Source organism: Choloepus didactylus, chromosome 17 (assembly GCF_015220235.1).
Source record: "Choloepus didactylus isolate mChoDid1 chromosome 17, mChoDid1.pri, whole genome shotgun sequence".
Classification (NCBI taxonomy): domain Eukaryota; kingdom Metazoa; phylum Chordata; class Mammalia; order Pilosa; family Megalonychidae; genus Choloepus; species Choloepus didactylus.
This window is the reverse complement of record NC_051323.1, coordinates 4,974,681-4,989,091: the sequence shown is the minus strand read 5'-3', so window position 1 is coordinate 4,989,091 and position 14,411 is coordinate 4,974,681. Positions and strand designations below refer to the sequence as shown.

General features: G+C 44.0%; 1 long non-coding RNA gene across 2 annotated transcripts; it reads left to right on the top strand.

The window, feature by feature from the left end:
• The first annotated feature begins 2,294 nt into the window (after positions 1 to 2,294).
• On the top strand, positions 2,295 to 9,147 carry LOC119512428. 2 transcript variants are annotated; one of them, XR_005212376.1, is made up of 3 exons: positions 2,295 to 2,505; positions 5,226 to 5,282; positions 6,057 to 9,147. It is a non-coding gene; the product is annotated as an uncharacterized LOC119512428 (long non-coding RNA). The 2 variants fall into 2 exon arrangements; XR_005212375.1 differs by lacking the exon at positions 2,295 to 2,505 and adding an exon at positions 4,220 to 4,472.
• The last annotated feature ends 5,264 nt before the right edge of the window (positions 9,148 to 14,411 follow it).

The window sequence follows — 14,411 nt, the reverse complement described above, 5'->3', positions numbered from 1 at the left end:
ATAAACTAATAATTTAAACAGGAATAGACCAATGGAACAGAGAAGGGGGGTGTCTAGAAAAATAGACATATGAAAATGTCAGGTGTGGCCATACACACCTATGGATAAAGACCATGTCTTTACATGTTTAAAATGCAAAACTCTTATCTCAAACATTCACAGAAGTATATCCTAGATAGAAAAAAGACTAAATGTGAAAAGCGAAGTTATAAAAACTTTTCAAAAAAAAAAAGGAGGATGTTTTTATGACATAGGATAAGGGCAGAATTTCTTGATCAAGATGTCAAGACATAAAAGCACAAACCACAAAAGTCTGATAAAATGTTACCTTTAAAATTCAAGATAACTACGTAGGACCCAAACCACAACAAACAAAAGTAAAGAACAAAACTCAGATTAGAAGATACTTGCAATGTCTAGAAGTAACAAGTGATCATTGTCCATAATATATAAGAATTATTATTCATAACATATCAGACTTTTACAAATTAATAAGTTAAAGACAAATAACTCAATTAAAAATGGGCAAGGTACAAGACCAGGCCAATATCCAAATAAAAAAGACATGAAACCTTACTTGAATCAGAAAAATGCAAATTAAAACAACTGCTATCACTTCATACACAGTTTAGCAGAAGTTAACACGTCTAAGGACATCAAGCATGAGTCAGGATATACCCAGAGAAGAACTCATAACCTTTGGGCCCAACACTTCCATTTCTGGGTACATCAACCAGAAAAACTTTGAAATATGAGAATGTTCATTGAACAACTAATAAGAGAAATTGGAAATTTGTAGAAACCAGAAGTTGTAAACAACCTAAATGTCCAATAGGAGGGGAATGGATAAATAAATGGTGATAAATTAATAAAATATAACACAATGACTGAATTAGATCACCTGTATCCACATAGTTAAATCTAAAAAATGTAATGTTGGATGGAAGATGCAAATTTTTAAAGTGTGCATACAATCTGGTATCATTCATGAAAGATAAAATCACATGCAAAACCATGCTATATGTTATTTATTGTGATACCATTATTTATCAATACATTCTTACATAATAAAATAATTACAGATGTGAAATTCAACAGGCAAATCCCACCAACTTCAGGATAGAGGTTATCTTGGGGGTTGGGCAGAGGTGGGGGATAAAATGGGGGTGAAGTGGGGGATTTTAGGCCTCCCATTTTATTTTTTTGAAATAAAAAACAAGCAAATTTGGCAAGGCATATAATTTGCTACAATCAACAGTGCGCATCTGGGCATCTATTATGTTACTTTCTGTACCTTTCTTTGTGTTTGACATATCTCCCAATTTAAAACCAGATTTTAATTTAGGAGGTTAATAAAACAACTACACGTAACAAGTACCGTCTGTGTGGCAGGCACTGGAATTTCCAAGGCTAATGCAACATTCCCTTTTCCCAGCCTCGTTTGACAGTGCGATTTAGGCTAGTCCAAAGGAGCCAGAATATAATATAATAAGAGTGACAGTTAAAATAACAATGCTGGCAGCCATTATTGATTGAGTACCGTGTGCCATCGCTTAATCTGCATTATTATATCAACACTTCTGTGGTTGATGTAATAACCACCTCATTTTGTGGTTGTTGCTAGCTCATTTTTATATATGTATTTATTCATGCATCCATCAAAACATTCATTTCCCCTTCACCCTTTCCCTCACCCCCTGGTAACTTCTAATCTACTGCTATCTCTGAAGATTTACTCTTTCTAGTCCACTCTTATAATATTTTTCCTCTTGTACCTTGTTTACTTCACTCAGCAGAATGTTTTAAGTTTCTTCCAGGTAACAGCTTATCTCATGATTTCCTTCCTTCTTGTGGTCAAGTAATATTCCTCTGTGTCTATGTGCCACATTTTGTTTCTCCCTCTGTTGTTGGTGGGCTCTGGTACCTGTCCCCACCTCAGGGCTCAGAGAGGTTGGCTCACTTGCCCAGGGTCACACAGGCAGCCTCTGCCCTAACCCCTGGCTGTCCCCCGCACCCTGACCCACTCCCCTCCAGCTTTGCCCCTTCGAGTGAACCACTCGCTGTGTTTACCTGTTTTGAATTATAGATGCTCTAGAAAGGACCAACTTTACTTTTGTTTCCTTCCAGATAATTCGATAACTCAGGCTTTTTATCAGGTTAAACTGGCCTTCTGTGGTTCTCTCCAAATTCATGGACCTCAGGTTGAATCCTCGGTCTCTAATGTATTTGCTGTGTGATTTTGAGCATGCCGCTGAACCTCTCTGAGCCTCAGTTTCCTCCTCAGCAGGCTGTTGTCAAAATAAACAAGACAAGGACCCCGCAGCCCCCAGCACAGCTCTGGCCCTGGAAGCACTCTGCGGAGGGGAGCTTTATTATTCTTATTCGCATTCTGGAGAGGAAGCAAGGTGGGGTCCTGTCCCTGGATGGGTTGGGGCCCTGCTGTGGCCTCATTAGAACGAGCCAGAGTTGATGGAGGAGAACGCCAAGGGGCCCCCACAACTGAAAGTAAGTGGGGGGATTGTTTTCAAGCCAGTGTGAACCCCCAAGCGGAACAGCCTCCCTCCCAGGGCAAACGCCTTCAGAACCCACCGAAAATCACAATTTCACTTTTAGTAAGACCCTGCTGCAGTGGGGGAAAAGACCCCCAGGAACCAGTCCTCTCTGAGAGTGTGTGCTTGGCTGGCTGTCCTCCCGGGCTCTCCCTGCTGGTTCATTCCCGAGCCCCATTGTCCTGCTTGCTTTATTCCTTTGCTGTCTCCAGCCCTGCTCCCCTCTCATTCTGGAAGGCTGGGGCAGGCTGGGACCTGACTCTCATGTTCTGGGCTTGCCCATCTGTCCGGCTGCCTGGGTGGGGTGAGGAGCCTCTGCCCAACTTCTCTGATCGCAGCCTTTCTCTCTGCCTACCGATAATTCTGTGCAACTCGGCACTTCAACCCTGCTCCCCAAATAATCCTGCCCTAACGTGGCCCCGGGAGCATGATGGAGATGAACCAGATGCTCTACCAAGGGTTTTGGGTTCCTGTCATGTTTATAGCATAAACTCTATGTGTTTATATAAACACAGCAGGAAAGTATGTGTCCCAAAAGGAAAGAAGTAACCTTTGGGAAACAGCTTTAACGTGCTGCCATCTTCCAATACAGCATTATATCAATGTTGGAAAACTATTTTCCATTTGTAACCCAGCAGAAAAAAAAAAGGTGTAAGTGCTACCTACTGCTGGTGAGAACGAGGTAAAACTGGTATTTGCTGGTAGCCTTGGAAAGCAATTTGATACCAGGTATTAAAAACTATAAACTGTTTATACCCATATATTCAGTAATTCCAATCTGGAAAATTTCTCCAGTGACTATAATCATAAACTTGGCACAATAGCGTATGAAGAGAGATGTTAAATATAGGAAACAATGGAAATGTTCAGAATTAAAGGGATATTTAAGTAAACTATGATAATCTGTCCAATAGAATTTTAAACATCAAAATTTTGAAGTATCGTAATTATGAAAACTATGCAGTAACAAGGATAATCTTTACGGTATGTTTCATAAAACCCTACATTCAGCATGATGTACGACAATGTAAAAGAAGTTTAAAAAGCATTGGAAGGAAGTATATCAAGATGCTTATCTCTCATTGTTTTTTCTAGTTTCTAAATTTCTGCCATGTAGCTACATTACTTTTATAAATGGAGAACTTGAGAATAACTCATTTCCTTTCCCAGAGAGTGATGCCTGGTGGATATTGAACAGCTCAGCAATATTAGGGACCCCTTGGCCGGCAAAGCCCACTCAGCCTGGAGACACCCCTCAGGTCTCACGCTTTGCCCCTTTCTTTTCTTTTTGCACCTCCTTTCTTTTATTTTCTTCTCCCTTCTCCTTTCCTTTCCTCTCCTCTTCTCTTTGTTTTTGGATCAGGGTAATCAAGAGAGCCAGATAACACCAGATAATCTGGCTCCCAGAGCAGACTTTGCTCCTTTTTGGGGGTCTGAATCCAGCAAGCTGAACATAACTTCTTGCCCTGTGCCCATGCCGTTTGTTCATAGTTCTCCAGTTGTTTAGTGTGATTATCTCTCTTCATAGCCATTTCTTAAAGCTCTCTGAGGACAGGGTCTGAGGCCCCGACTTGTTTTCGTTTTGAGTGTAATGTTCATTTGCTCACTTATTTCATATTTATTGTGCACCCACAACCTGTGCTCAGGCTATACCCCATAAACGCATGTGGCCTCGGAAGCTCTCAGGTCTAGCGAGATGGAAAGCAACAAGTCAAAACACACGGAAGAAGGAACTGCAGAGCGTGAGAAGGGCTGTGGGGGCCCTGGAGGGGGGTTCCAGGCAGGGGGAGCCCCCCACCCCCCGGGCACAGTGCCCTGAGGAGGGAGGGCCTTTGTGCAGCTCGAAGTGGCTGAAGCAGCAGGGCTGGCGCTGGCACCACACTTGGCCCTGTCTTTGTGCAAGAGAGAGCAGCTGTCTACACGGTGAGGGGTTGTTGTGAGTACTGAGTTCAGGGACAAGAAACCACCTGCCCAAGGTCAAAGAGCCAGTAAGCGAGTGGACAGAGAACGTGTGGTTGAATGAGTGAGCAGATGGAGAGAGAAGGAGGGTCTCTACCCTGGGGTAGGGGCTTCTCAGAGGGGAAAGGAGGGGCTCACCATAGAAAATGAAAAGAAGGTTCTAGTGTCTCCTGAGCACACCTGAGATGAGCTTTCTCATGCTTCCTTCCTAAAGCTTTTATGAGCTTACTTCAAATGTAATATTATGTCCTGCTTTCTCTTTACTTAATTGCATACACATCACCTGAATCTTACAAAATCTTTATAACTGTAAGTTTTGAGGTTTGAAAAATTATCTTGTGAGTCGATGGACAACGGTGTATTAAAAGTGCTCCTTATCATCAGACATCGAGGTTGTTGTTAGCATTTTGGAAGTGCATGAAAAATGCTGAGGAACAGGCTGGTTAGCGACAAGAGCTGTGCTCCTTCGGGGCCGACTGCAGACTGGGTTGCAGCTGAGCCGAGCACTGTGGTGCCAGCAGCAGCCCTGCTGGTTCAGCCACTTCGAGCTGGGTGAGAGAAGGCACTGACTGGCCTCAGCCTTGTTACCTGTGAAATGGGCTCGTCACCGCAGCTGGCCCAGAAAGGCCTGTGTGCAAGAAGAGTGGCAGAGTCAGAACCCGGCAGGAAATATCGGTGCTTGCTCTTCAGCCACTGTCCTTTTTTTGGCCCCCACAGCACGTTGCTTCTGGGCATGAAGGAGGCGGGAACAGGGACATGACCACATCTGCATTTGTAAGTGAACTTGTGCCTTCTGTCCCAAGCAGCACGAGGGGGTGGGGGGTGCCATGGGGTGGGAGAGGGGCTGCCCTACATAACATCCCACATCAAAAGGGCAGGTGTGCAGGTGAGACCCGGGGTGGCGGGGACTCTGCCTGGTGCCTCAGTGCTCCCGGGGGTCTATGCCCCCTCTCAGGGGTCCCCCAACCTCTCCAGGGGCCATTCCCTTGAATTTCCTTGGGAAAGAATCCAAGGCACAGGGTTCTTTGTGCATTTTAATGATCCCCATTTGCAGCCCAGCCCCAGCGTCCTTAACTGTCAGCAAAGCCTAGGCACGCAAAGCTAAGGCTTGTGGCTGCCTTGCGGTCTCTGTGAGGAAGCTGGAGATGGAGAACAGCAGCCCCTGCGGTGGTTCTGGCAGGCGGCACTGGGGCACCACTCAGGCGGGTGCCCTGGGGCTCAGGAAGACCCGGGCCCTGGGAGCCTGGGCCCCGCGCCCAAGCTGGCTCAGCCTCCCACTGGCCAGTGACCCGTGGGCCAGATGCCTCTCCCAGGGAACCAACAGCAAATGCATGCAGGAACAGTGCCAGAAAAGAACAGGGCTGTGCTCCTTCTTTGCTGCCACCTCAAGTCTAAATGGCCAGCAGCTGTGCAGAAGCTGCCCAGAGAGGGTCAGTTCCCCCCTGACGTGGCTCAGCCCCTGCCCCTCTGCTCCAGGCCCTGTGCTGCCATCCCCACTCTGTATCAGGTGGGTGACTCAGCAGGTGTCTGTTTGTCTGCCACCCCCAGGACACGCCGTGACGAGCAGCTGTGGACTCCATCCCCCAGGAACAGGTGCTCGTACTTGAACGTGTGTCCTCAAGGAGAACATCCAGGGCAGCTTCGCCGAGCTTTGAGGAATCTGTAGGCCACGCCGGCGGAGGCAGCTGTGTTTTCGGGTGGTTTTTTAGAAAGTCTCATTTATCTTACATTGATGTCCCCTTGAAAACCTGGGAGAGGTGCCCACACCTGCCCCTGCTTGGCCAGTGACCCCTCCCCAGGTGCCCGGTAGTGGGGAGGAGTTATAAGCCAGTGCACTACCCCCAGCAAACAGAACACAACACAGAACACAAGGCAGCTCTAAAACGGTGACTTTCTTGCAAATAATGGAATATTCTGAGACTCTGTGACATTTGCAGACGAACGTGAGAAGGAAACAGGAACTAATCAGTTCGTGATGATGACATCTAAAGCAGCGGAGGTTCTGGGCCAGGGGGACACCAACAGATGTGCCAGGAAAGCCAAGAGGGTGGTGACAGAGCTCCCCTGAGCCCACCACATGGAAAGAACCCCAGCCTGACATCTTGGCCCTCTCTGTGTCCCTGCTGGGTGTCAAGTGTGGTGATTAAAAAGACCCATTTCCTTAAAAAAAAAAAAAAAAGTCAGTTTCAAGATGACTTCTATAAATTATGTCACTCTGGCTCACTTGAGTTATGTCAGGCTTCTTGAGCGCAATGGAAAGGAGTGGAATTAAGACTGGCTTACCAGGAATTGGCCAGGGAAATGGTCACACATGTGGACAACACTGGATTTGTGTCCCCCAGGAAATCAGCTTGGGGCATTAGGGTTCCAAACTGCAGTCAAGTGCAAGCTGTTGAGTAGATGCGTTTTTGAGCTGTTCATAGATGCTTGCAGGGACTTCCTTCGAGAAAAAACTTTCTAATAGAGTTAGTTGAACGTGAAATGGGTTGCCCCAGACAGTGGGAGTTCCCTGTGACTAGTGGGATTTAAATGTTGGGTGGACAGCTCCTTGGCAGAGGGTTGGCAAGGGTGACCAACTATTATTTTGGAAGCTGCTAGGTAAATTGTAACTTTCTTTTCCAGAATAGAGATCTACAATTCAAGACTAATGGATCGCCTTTTGCCAGCTCAAAAGTTGGTGGCAGTTTGCTTGCTGCTTCATTCACAAACTCAAGTAGAGAAAGAATCCATGGCAAGGCTTGTATGCCAGGATTGTGAATTCTGGGGCTTTATAAAATGAAAGGACTACATAAACTTGTTCAGGAGCTATGGTTAAACTGCCTGGTTTTTGGCCCTGTGAGTTGGGGTTGGGGGACAGGACAGCTCACCGGGTATCCTGGGGTGGTGGTATTTGGGTGAAGTCCCATTCCTGCCACATTGCTTTCCAGCCTCACGATTTTGGGTTAGTCACTTGATCAATCTTGTGTCCTGATTGTAAAATGGTGAGAGAAACTATATGCCTATGGGTGAGCTGAGGGAGTGCAGGGAAAAGAGTACAGTATTTCTAAAGAACTAAGTTAAAAAATAAAATAAAAAAAAATAAGCAAAGAGCACAGTTCTTAGCACCTGGCACATGATCAGCAAACGGAGATAGGAGCTAGAAGGTAAGAGCAGAATGTCATGAATGATGAGTGAAGACATGGGTCATCTGGTCACTTTAAACTTCTAAAGAGATTGGATGTGGGTGGCATTTCTCTACAAACAAGGGGGAATTCGAGTGTGTGAGTGTGTGTGTGTGTGTGTGTGTGTTTCTGTGGTTGGACCCACAGATGAGTTTTGAGCATGGATGTTTAAAGTATATGGTCTCGTTTACAGTTTGGGAGATTTTAATTTATTTTTGTTGCTTGGTATTTGATGATGATTTCTTTTTCTCCCTGTCAAAGGAGATTTTCCAGCTGCACGAGATGCTGTTGTGGGTGTCACTTCTGAAGTTAAGATGCCTTTCGAATGGCCCTGGACCCGGAGATGTGAAACCCTCAGAGCAGCTGGAGAGACGAGCCCTGCAATATTCAGTGCTGACACAGAGGTGTCAAGTTCCATTCAAGTATGTTTTAAATAGTTAACAGCATTAACAACATTATTTTCTATTACCAAAATTGTGTGTCTTTAAAAAAAATCTAGGAAATACCAAAAAGCAAAACAAAAATAAAAAATAAAGTATTCAAATAGTCCTCCCATCAACAATACAGCCAGCAACCTCTGCTATATCATCTCCCGGAATCTCTCCCTCTTTTAAAGATGGGATCCCACTCTAGTTGCTCTAATATTATTTCATAATGTTTTTTTTAAAACATAATACTGCTGAACTTACTTTCTTCTAATTATACGTTCTACTCATATAGTTTTTTTCAAAATTCAGATTACTTCATTGTTTTGTCTGGTTAGAAATGTAATACACCGATGGAAGTAGTGCACATGCATAAGCAAGAAGGTAAAAAACACATATAATCTGCATCCCTAACTCTCACTGTTAATATTTTGGCATATGCTCTTCTGGATTATTTTCTTTAATGTTTATTTCTCACACAGACAATTCCTCAGCTTTCTTTCCCCCAGGATTGGGTTCCCATAACATTTAATGTTCTATAATCTGCTGTCTTTACTTAAGAATATATTGTGAACACCTTTCTACCTATTAAACATTCTTGCATAGCGTTATTTTCAATGGCTGTCATTGCATTGCAGGGATGTATTCTCACTTCTTTCACTGGTGGATACTTGGCTTTTTAACACGTTTTCAATATTCTCATAATATTCTGATGCTTACTTTGGCTGTTACTCATGCTTGCGCATAACCATGATAACTTTTCATAATAAATTCCTAGAAGTGGAATAACTAAGTCAAAGAAAAGATGCAAGTTTAAGACTCTTCATACGTATTGCCAAATTGCCCTTCAGAATGGTGGAGCCAGTCTAGACTCTCGGTGAATAACTTGGTATGGGCCTGTTTATCAGCACCCTCAGTGACCTGAAATAGTGTAGTCTAGTATAGTCTGAGATAAAAAAAAAAAATAATGCATTCCTTGTTTTGTTTAAACAGCTCTAATCGATATTAGAAACAAGTTTGCATTTCATTTTGATTAGAATTCATTATTAATTAAATTACTGCCTCTGTTTTTGTTTTCTCTCTGTATTTTTTTTAAACATTCATTTATTGAAACCATCTAGAATTTCTTCTGGTGTAAGATATGAATGGCTGAAACTTATTTTTTTCCAAATAGTTGAACAATTGCCTCAGCACCTTTTATTATAGAATCCATTCTTTCCCTATGTGTGTGAATGGCATCTGTATCATGTAACTAAGGCATATGGTTTAATGAGGTCTATGCGTGCACCACTTTATTTTAATTATTGCAATCAGTCATTTTAGATTGGCTGGTAAATATCTAGGAGTTGAGGATCCCATTGGGAGGGAGAGGCTCTGGCCTCTGAGAAAGAAAACCTTTTCCTTCTGAATCTAAACAGAAGGTGAGTTGCTTTCCTCTATTTCTGCAGTTTTTCCTTCTGCAGGAGGGGAAAACAGAGCATCATGTGAGGAAGCAGGAATCCAAGTTCTGGAATATGGTAGAGCAGTGACACAGCTTAGGGGGTTCAAAGGAGAAACTGGAAACCAGCCCCCGACACTCTGATACTTTGAGATGTCGGCCAAGTCCTAGCGCCCCAGTACTCCAGGAGCTCCCAATAAGAAGTTAAAGGCTTGGGGGGCGTGGGAGGTGAAGGAAACATTGTGCCAAAGCTTTAAGGAAGAACAAAACAGTCAAATAAATGGTAGCCTCCAGCATCATTGAGTCAATAACCTCATACCCAGACCCGAAGCACCATCTTTTCAAATGTAGGAATTAGTAACATGGTCAGCTACTGTAATAACAAATTCTACTTCTGTCAACAACAAAAAAAGTCAAAGTGAGCGAGGAAGGATGTTACTTGTTTTCTCACTTCTAACACGACATCGGAGCAGCTCGGTGTTCACACCGTGAAACCACAGCCACGGCTGCCCGGGTATTTGGGGTGACGAATGATAATTCTAGGCAAATAGAGAGGAGGAAATAAATTACTTGAATAATTGGAAAACTAAAAATAGAAAATGTGAGTCAAGGTCATACAAATAAGACAAAAAGCACACAGTAACATTTGGCTCTTTTTGTAGGACGAATGACATTGCTTGAGTGGTAAAGTGAATTTTAAATATTACTAGGTTGCGTGCCTCATCCTTTACTCCATTGATCTTTTACCTTTATTTTACTGCTCTCTCTGTGTTTACACTAAGCTGCCCTGAATCTTTTTTTTTTTTTTTTTTTGGAATCAGGCAGTGCAAGAGTAAACAGAAATGTTGATTCTTTTTTTTTTTAATTTTGAAATAAATTCAAAGTTATATGAACAGTTGCAAAAACAATACTAGCCCCATACACAGAATTCCATCATACCCTGACCCCCCTCCCCCGATAGCTCAATCCACCAACTTTAACCTGCTGTCACATTGCTATTTCTTTCCCTCCCTCCCTCCCTATCATCCATCAACTATTGCTCTGTCGTCTGAACATATAAGAGTTAGCTGCACACATCCTTGAGCATTCACTATAATTCACGTATACACTTCCCATGAACAAGAACATTCTTTTATGCAATCCCATTAAGTGCAGCTAAAAAGTACAATAGATTCAACAATGATAAAAAGCTTACATTCTCTATTTCCTTTACCTTATGTCTCAACTGTGTCCCTTTGAGCCACCTGTCCTCCACCCTCCAATCCCATCCAAGTTCATCTTTAGCATTCAATTGTTGTCTAGTTAGACTGTCTTTTTTTTTTTTTTTCAGTTGTGGAAACATATATACAGACTAAATCTTCCCATTCCACCCCCTCCCTAGCCTTCCATTAGTGGGATTAATCACATTTAGAATGTTGTAATGCTCTTTCCCACCATCCATTACTAGAAATTTCCCTTCACCTCAAACAGCAACCCTACACTCATTTCTTCACTCCCCATTGCCCCTTCCCCCATTTCTCTTAACCCAAACTCTACTTTTCATCTCTATGGTCATATTCTCTGATAATTTCTTTGTGTTTACTGTGGGACTTAAAATTAACCTCTTAAATCCATATCAATCTTGTTTTTCTTTGATACCACCTTCACTTCAATAGGACACATAAACTATGTTCCTATACTCCTTCATTCCCCCCACCTTTATGTAGTTGTCTAAAATTACATATTTTACATTGAGTTCAAAACCACTGATTTGTCCTTAGAGTTTGTGTATTTTAGATCATGTAGGAAGTAAATAGTGGAGTTACAGTTCAAAAATTATTGACTTCTATTTGTATTCCATTGTGGTTGGAGAATGTGCTTTTTTTATTTTTTTCTCCATTCTTTCTTTTGTTCTTTCATTTTCTGTTCTGTGGGCTTCTAGGACACTGAGATGTTGTTCAGCTTCCTCTAGTCTTGTATCGTGAGTATCCAGAGTCTTTTTAATTTGGCCAACAGTTTCTTTCATTTCCATAACATCTTCTATTTTTTTATTTACTCTTGCAATGTCTTCTTTATGCTCTCTGAGGGTCTTCTTTATGTCACTTATATCCTGGGCCATGGTCTTCTTGATGTCCTTTAAATCCTTTGCCATGTTTTCATTCCTTGATTGTAGTTCTTTGATTAATTTTGCGAGGTATACTGTATCTTCCAATATTTTGATTTGTGTGTTTGGAGTTGGATTCTCCATATCTTCTGGTTTTATCATATGTACTAAGATTTTCTGTTGTTTTTGGCCTCTTGGCATTTGCTTTGCTTGATAGGGCTCTTTCAAGTTGTAAAGAAAAAGGGATATCGATCTAATTTTTCAGGAACAGAGTTTGGTGACGTACACTTTCTCTAACTAACCAGCAGATGGCGTCTGTGAGTCACCTATATCCTTCAAGTCAGTTCTCAACCTTTTTTCCACGTTGTGTGGGGAAATGATTCTTGTGGGTTCAGTTGGAGAACTCAGTTTGGGTGTGTTGCTGGAGCCGTCCACCCTGAATGTGGGGCATGTGTACGGGTGGCCAGGGAGGAAGGGCAGTTCTAATGTTCAAATCCCCCAGGATCCCGGAGATTCAAGGACACTGCACAAGTCTAAGCCTTCATTTCAGTTCAGCCCCAGACCTTCTCTCTCGCTGATCCATAAACCACCGGACTTGGCGTAGCGTCCCTGGGTTCTCCGAGTGGATCCGCCCTCCCAGCCGTGCTCCTCCAGGAGCTCAGCCGAGGGAAGGCCGTGCTACGTCATCAGTGCGCACCATCCCTCAAGGGAAGCCCCAGGCCGCCGGGCCGTGAGGCGGTGCACTCCCAGCCCGAAGCAAAAATGGCTGAGCGGGGCATCTCAGCCCCCTCCTCCTCATACCGTTCCTCCTTCCCAGCTCCGGGACAACTGGCAGGGCTCTGGGCTGTGGGCATGGCCCTGGGCAGGAGTTTATCCAGCTCTCCGGGGGCCAGCTGCGAGCTGCGGGGTTTCTTTCTGCTTCCAGCTCTCCCCTCTGTTCCCCCAGCCCCAAGGGTATCTGCTGCGGGCTACCTTCCTGGCCAGGCAGCAAGAGGCCAGCCCAGCCCCCACTTGCTGTGTTTTACTGCGTGGTTCCCACAATTGCTACTGCAGCTGCTCCTTTTTTTTTTTTTTTTTTTTAAAGAGCCAGCTGGTCTCCATACGCTGAACCCTGGCTTCCCCAGCCTGCCGTGTGGCTGCGGGTCTTCCAGCCAGCTTACTCACTCGTTTCAGAATGCCGACTCCCGGTTTCACCAAGTATACGGCCCCTCTGGAGCTAGGAGCCCTCATCCAGCTGGCGCATCGCTGTAACCGGTTTTCTAGGTCACTTTCTGGTTTTTAGCTAGTGTTTTTCACGGAGGCATTTTTTTCGCCCTGTCTCAGCTAGCCGCCATCTTAGTTTCCAGAAATGTTGATTCTTAAGAGCTTTTCAATGTATTGTAAAGTTGAATTTTAACATAGACAAGTTAATTAATAAAAGTAAAAGGAATAATACCGCTTGCCTTAACCTCTCACTATTTAAATGAAATGAATTCCTTTTCATGGGAATATTTTGTTTTTCAGCGCTCGAGACCAGTCCTGTTGGCTGGGTTGTTCTTCTGTAGCTGGCTTACTTCCTGCTTACAGTCATAGACACATGGCTATAGACACGTAGACAGTTTTCTAAGGTCATTATTTTGTTTTACAAAAATAGGGTCATGTTTTTAATACTTCCCCGTATCCTGTACCTCACTAAAGATAATGTGATATTTGGCACAATATTTTGGGGTATGGACAATTTATTCAGCCGTTCTTTATTGATGAATTTGGGGTTGTATCCAGTGTTTATTTTTGCCAAAATAATCAATGTTGAAATAAGCATCTTTGTATATTTCTTCTTATGTGATTTTGTAGGGGACATATTCCCAGGAGTGTTGAGAAAGAGCAGGTGATTTAGATACTGCCAAATTGTTTTCCGAAAGGCCATCAAATCCAGTAACACCAAAGGCAACACCTTTGTGTGCCCTTTGTCTACATCGTCTCCAGCACTGAGTGTTATCGTTCTTTCACATTATCACCTACCCAAGGAAATTGGTTTGCCAATGACAGATTTCCATTTTTTTCTGAAAAACGGCCAGGTCACAACTTGTTCTGTTAAAATGAAACTTTGGTATTGAGATCATGGCAGAAGAAATGTGAGCGTATTTGTTCATCTTCCTCTCGTAGACACAGACACATGCAAAGTCCTGAGTTTGGAGAATAAAAGCAGGGCAGGGACAAGGGTGGGGACATTCTGAGTCAATATTAGCAGTGTCTGACCAGGCTCACGTACGGGAGGGCAATCCACTGAAAGGCCTTGTACTTTGGAACACTTAGAAAAAGTTTACCAGGCAAACACCCCCCACACTCTCACCTCACGTGCCACACGGGAACGCACACAGACAAACACACTTGGAAACTATGTCAATAAAATCCCAGTGGTGCTATTCGCTCTTCCACAGATAAGCTCCTTCCTATGCTGGGTGGGTCTGGCCGGGTCTGAGCAGAGGATGACGTGAGGAATTGTTGGACTGGAAACTGGCTCCCATCTGAGACCCAGTGAGCCCCTCTTCTCACCTCCTTCAACCTCCCTCTCTCCAGGATGGGCCACAGAGATGGGATTCTGAGTTTCTGGGGAAGCAGCCAAAGGGCCTGCTTGTCGGGTGGAAACCACCCATCCCTCCCCATTCCCAACCCGGACGCATGGTGGTGGCTGCAGGGAAGCAAGGGACATCTCAACTCCATCTTCCCCCACCTTTGCCAGCCCAGAGGCTCTGTGACCCCATGTCGGTTCCGTCTTTCATGCCAGCCAAGTCTCCTTGTGCTCCCCTCCCCGTG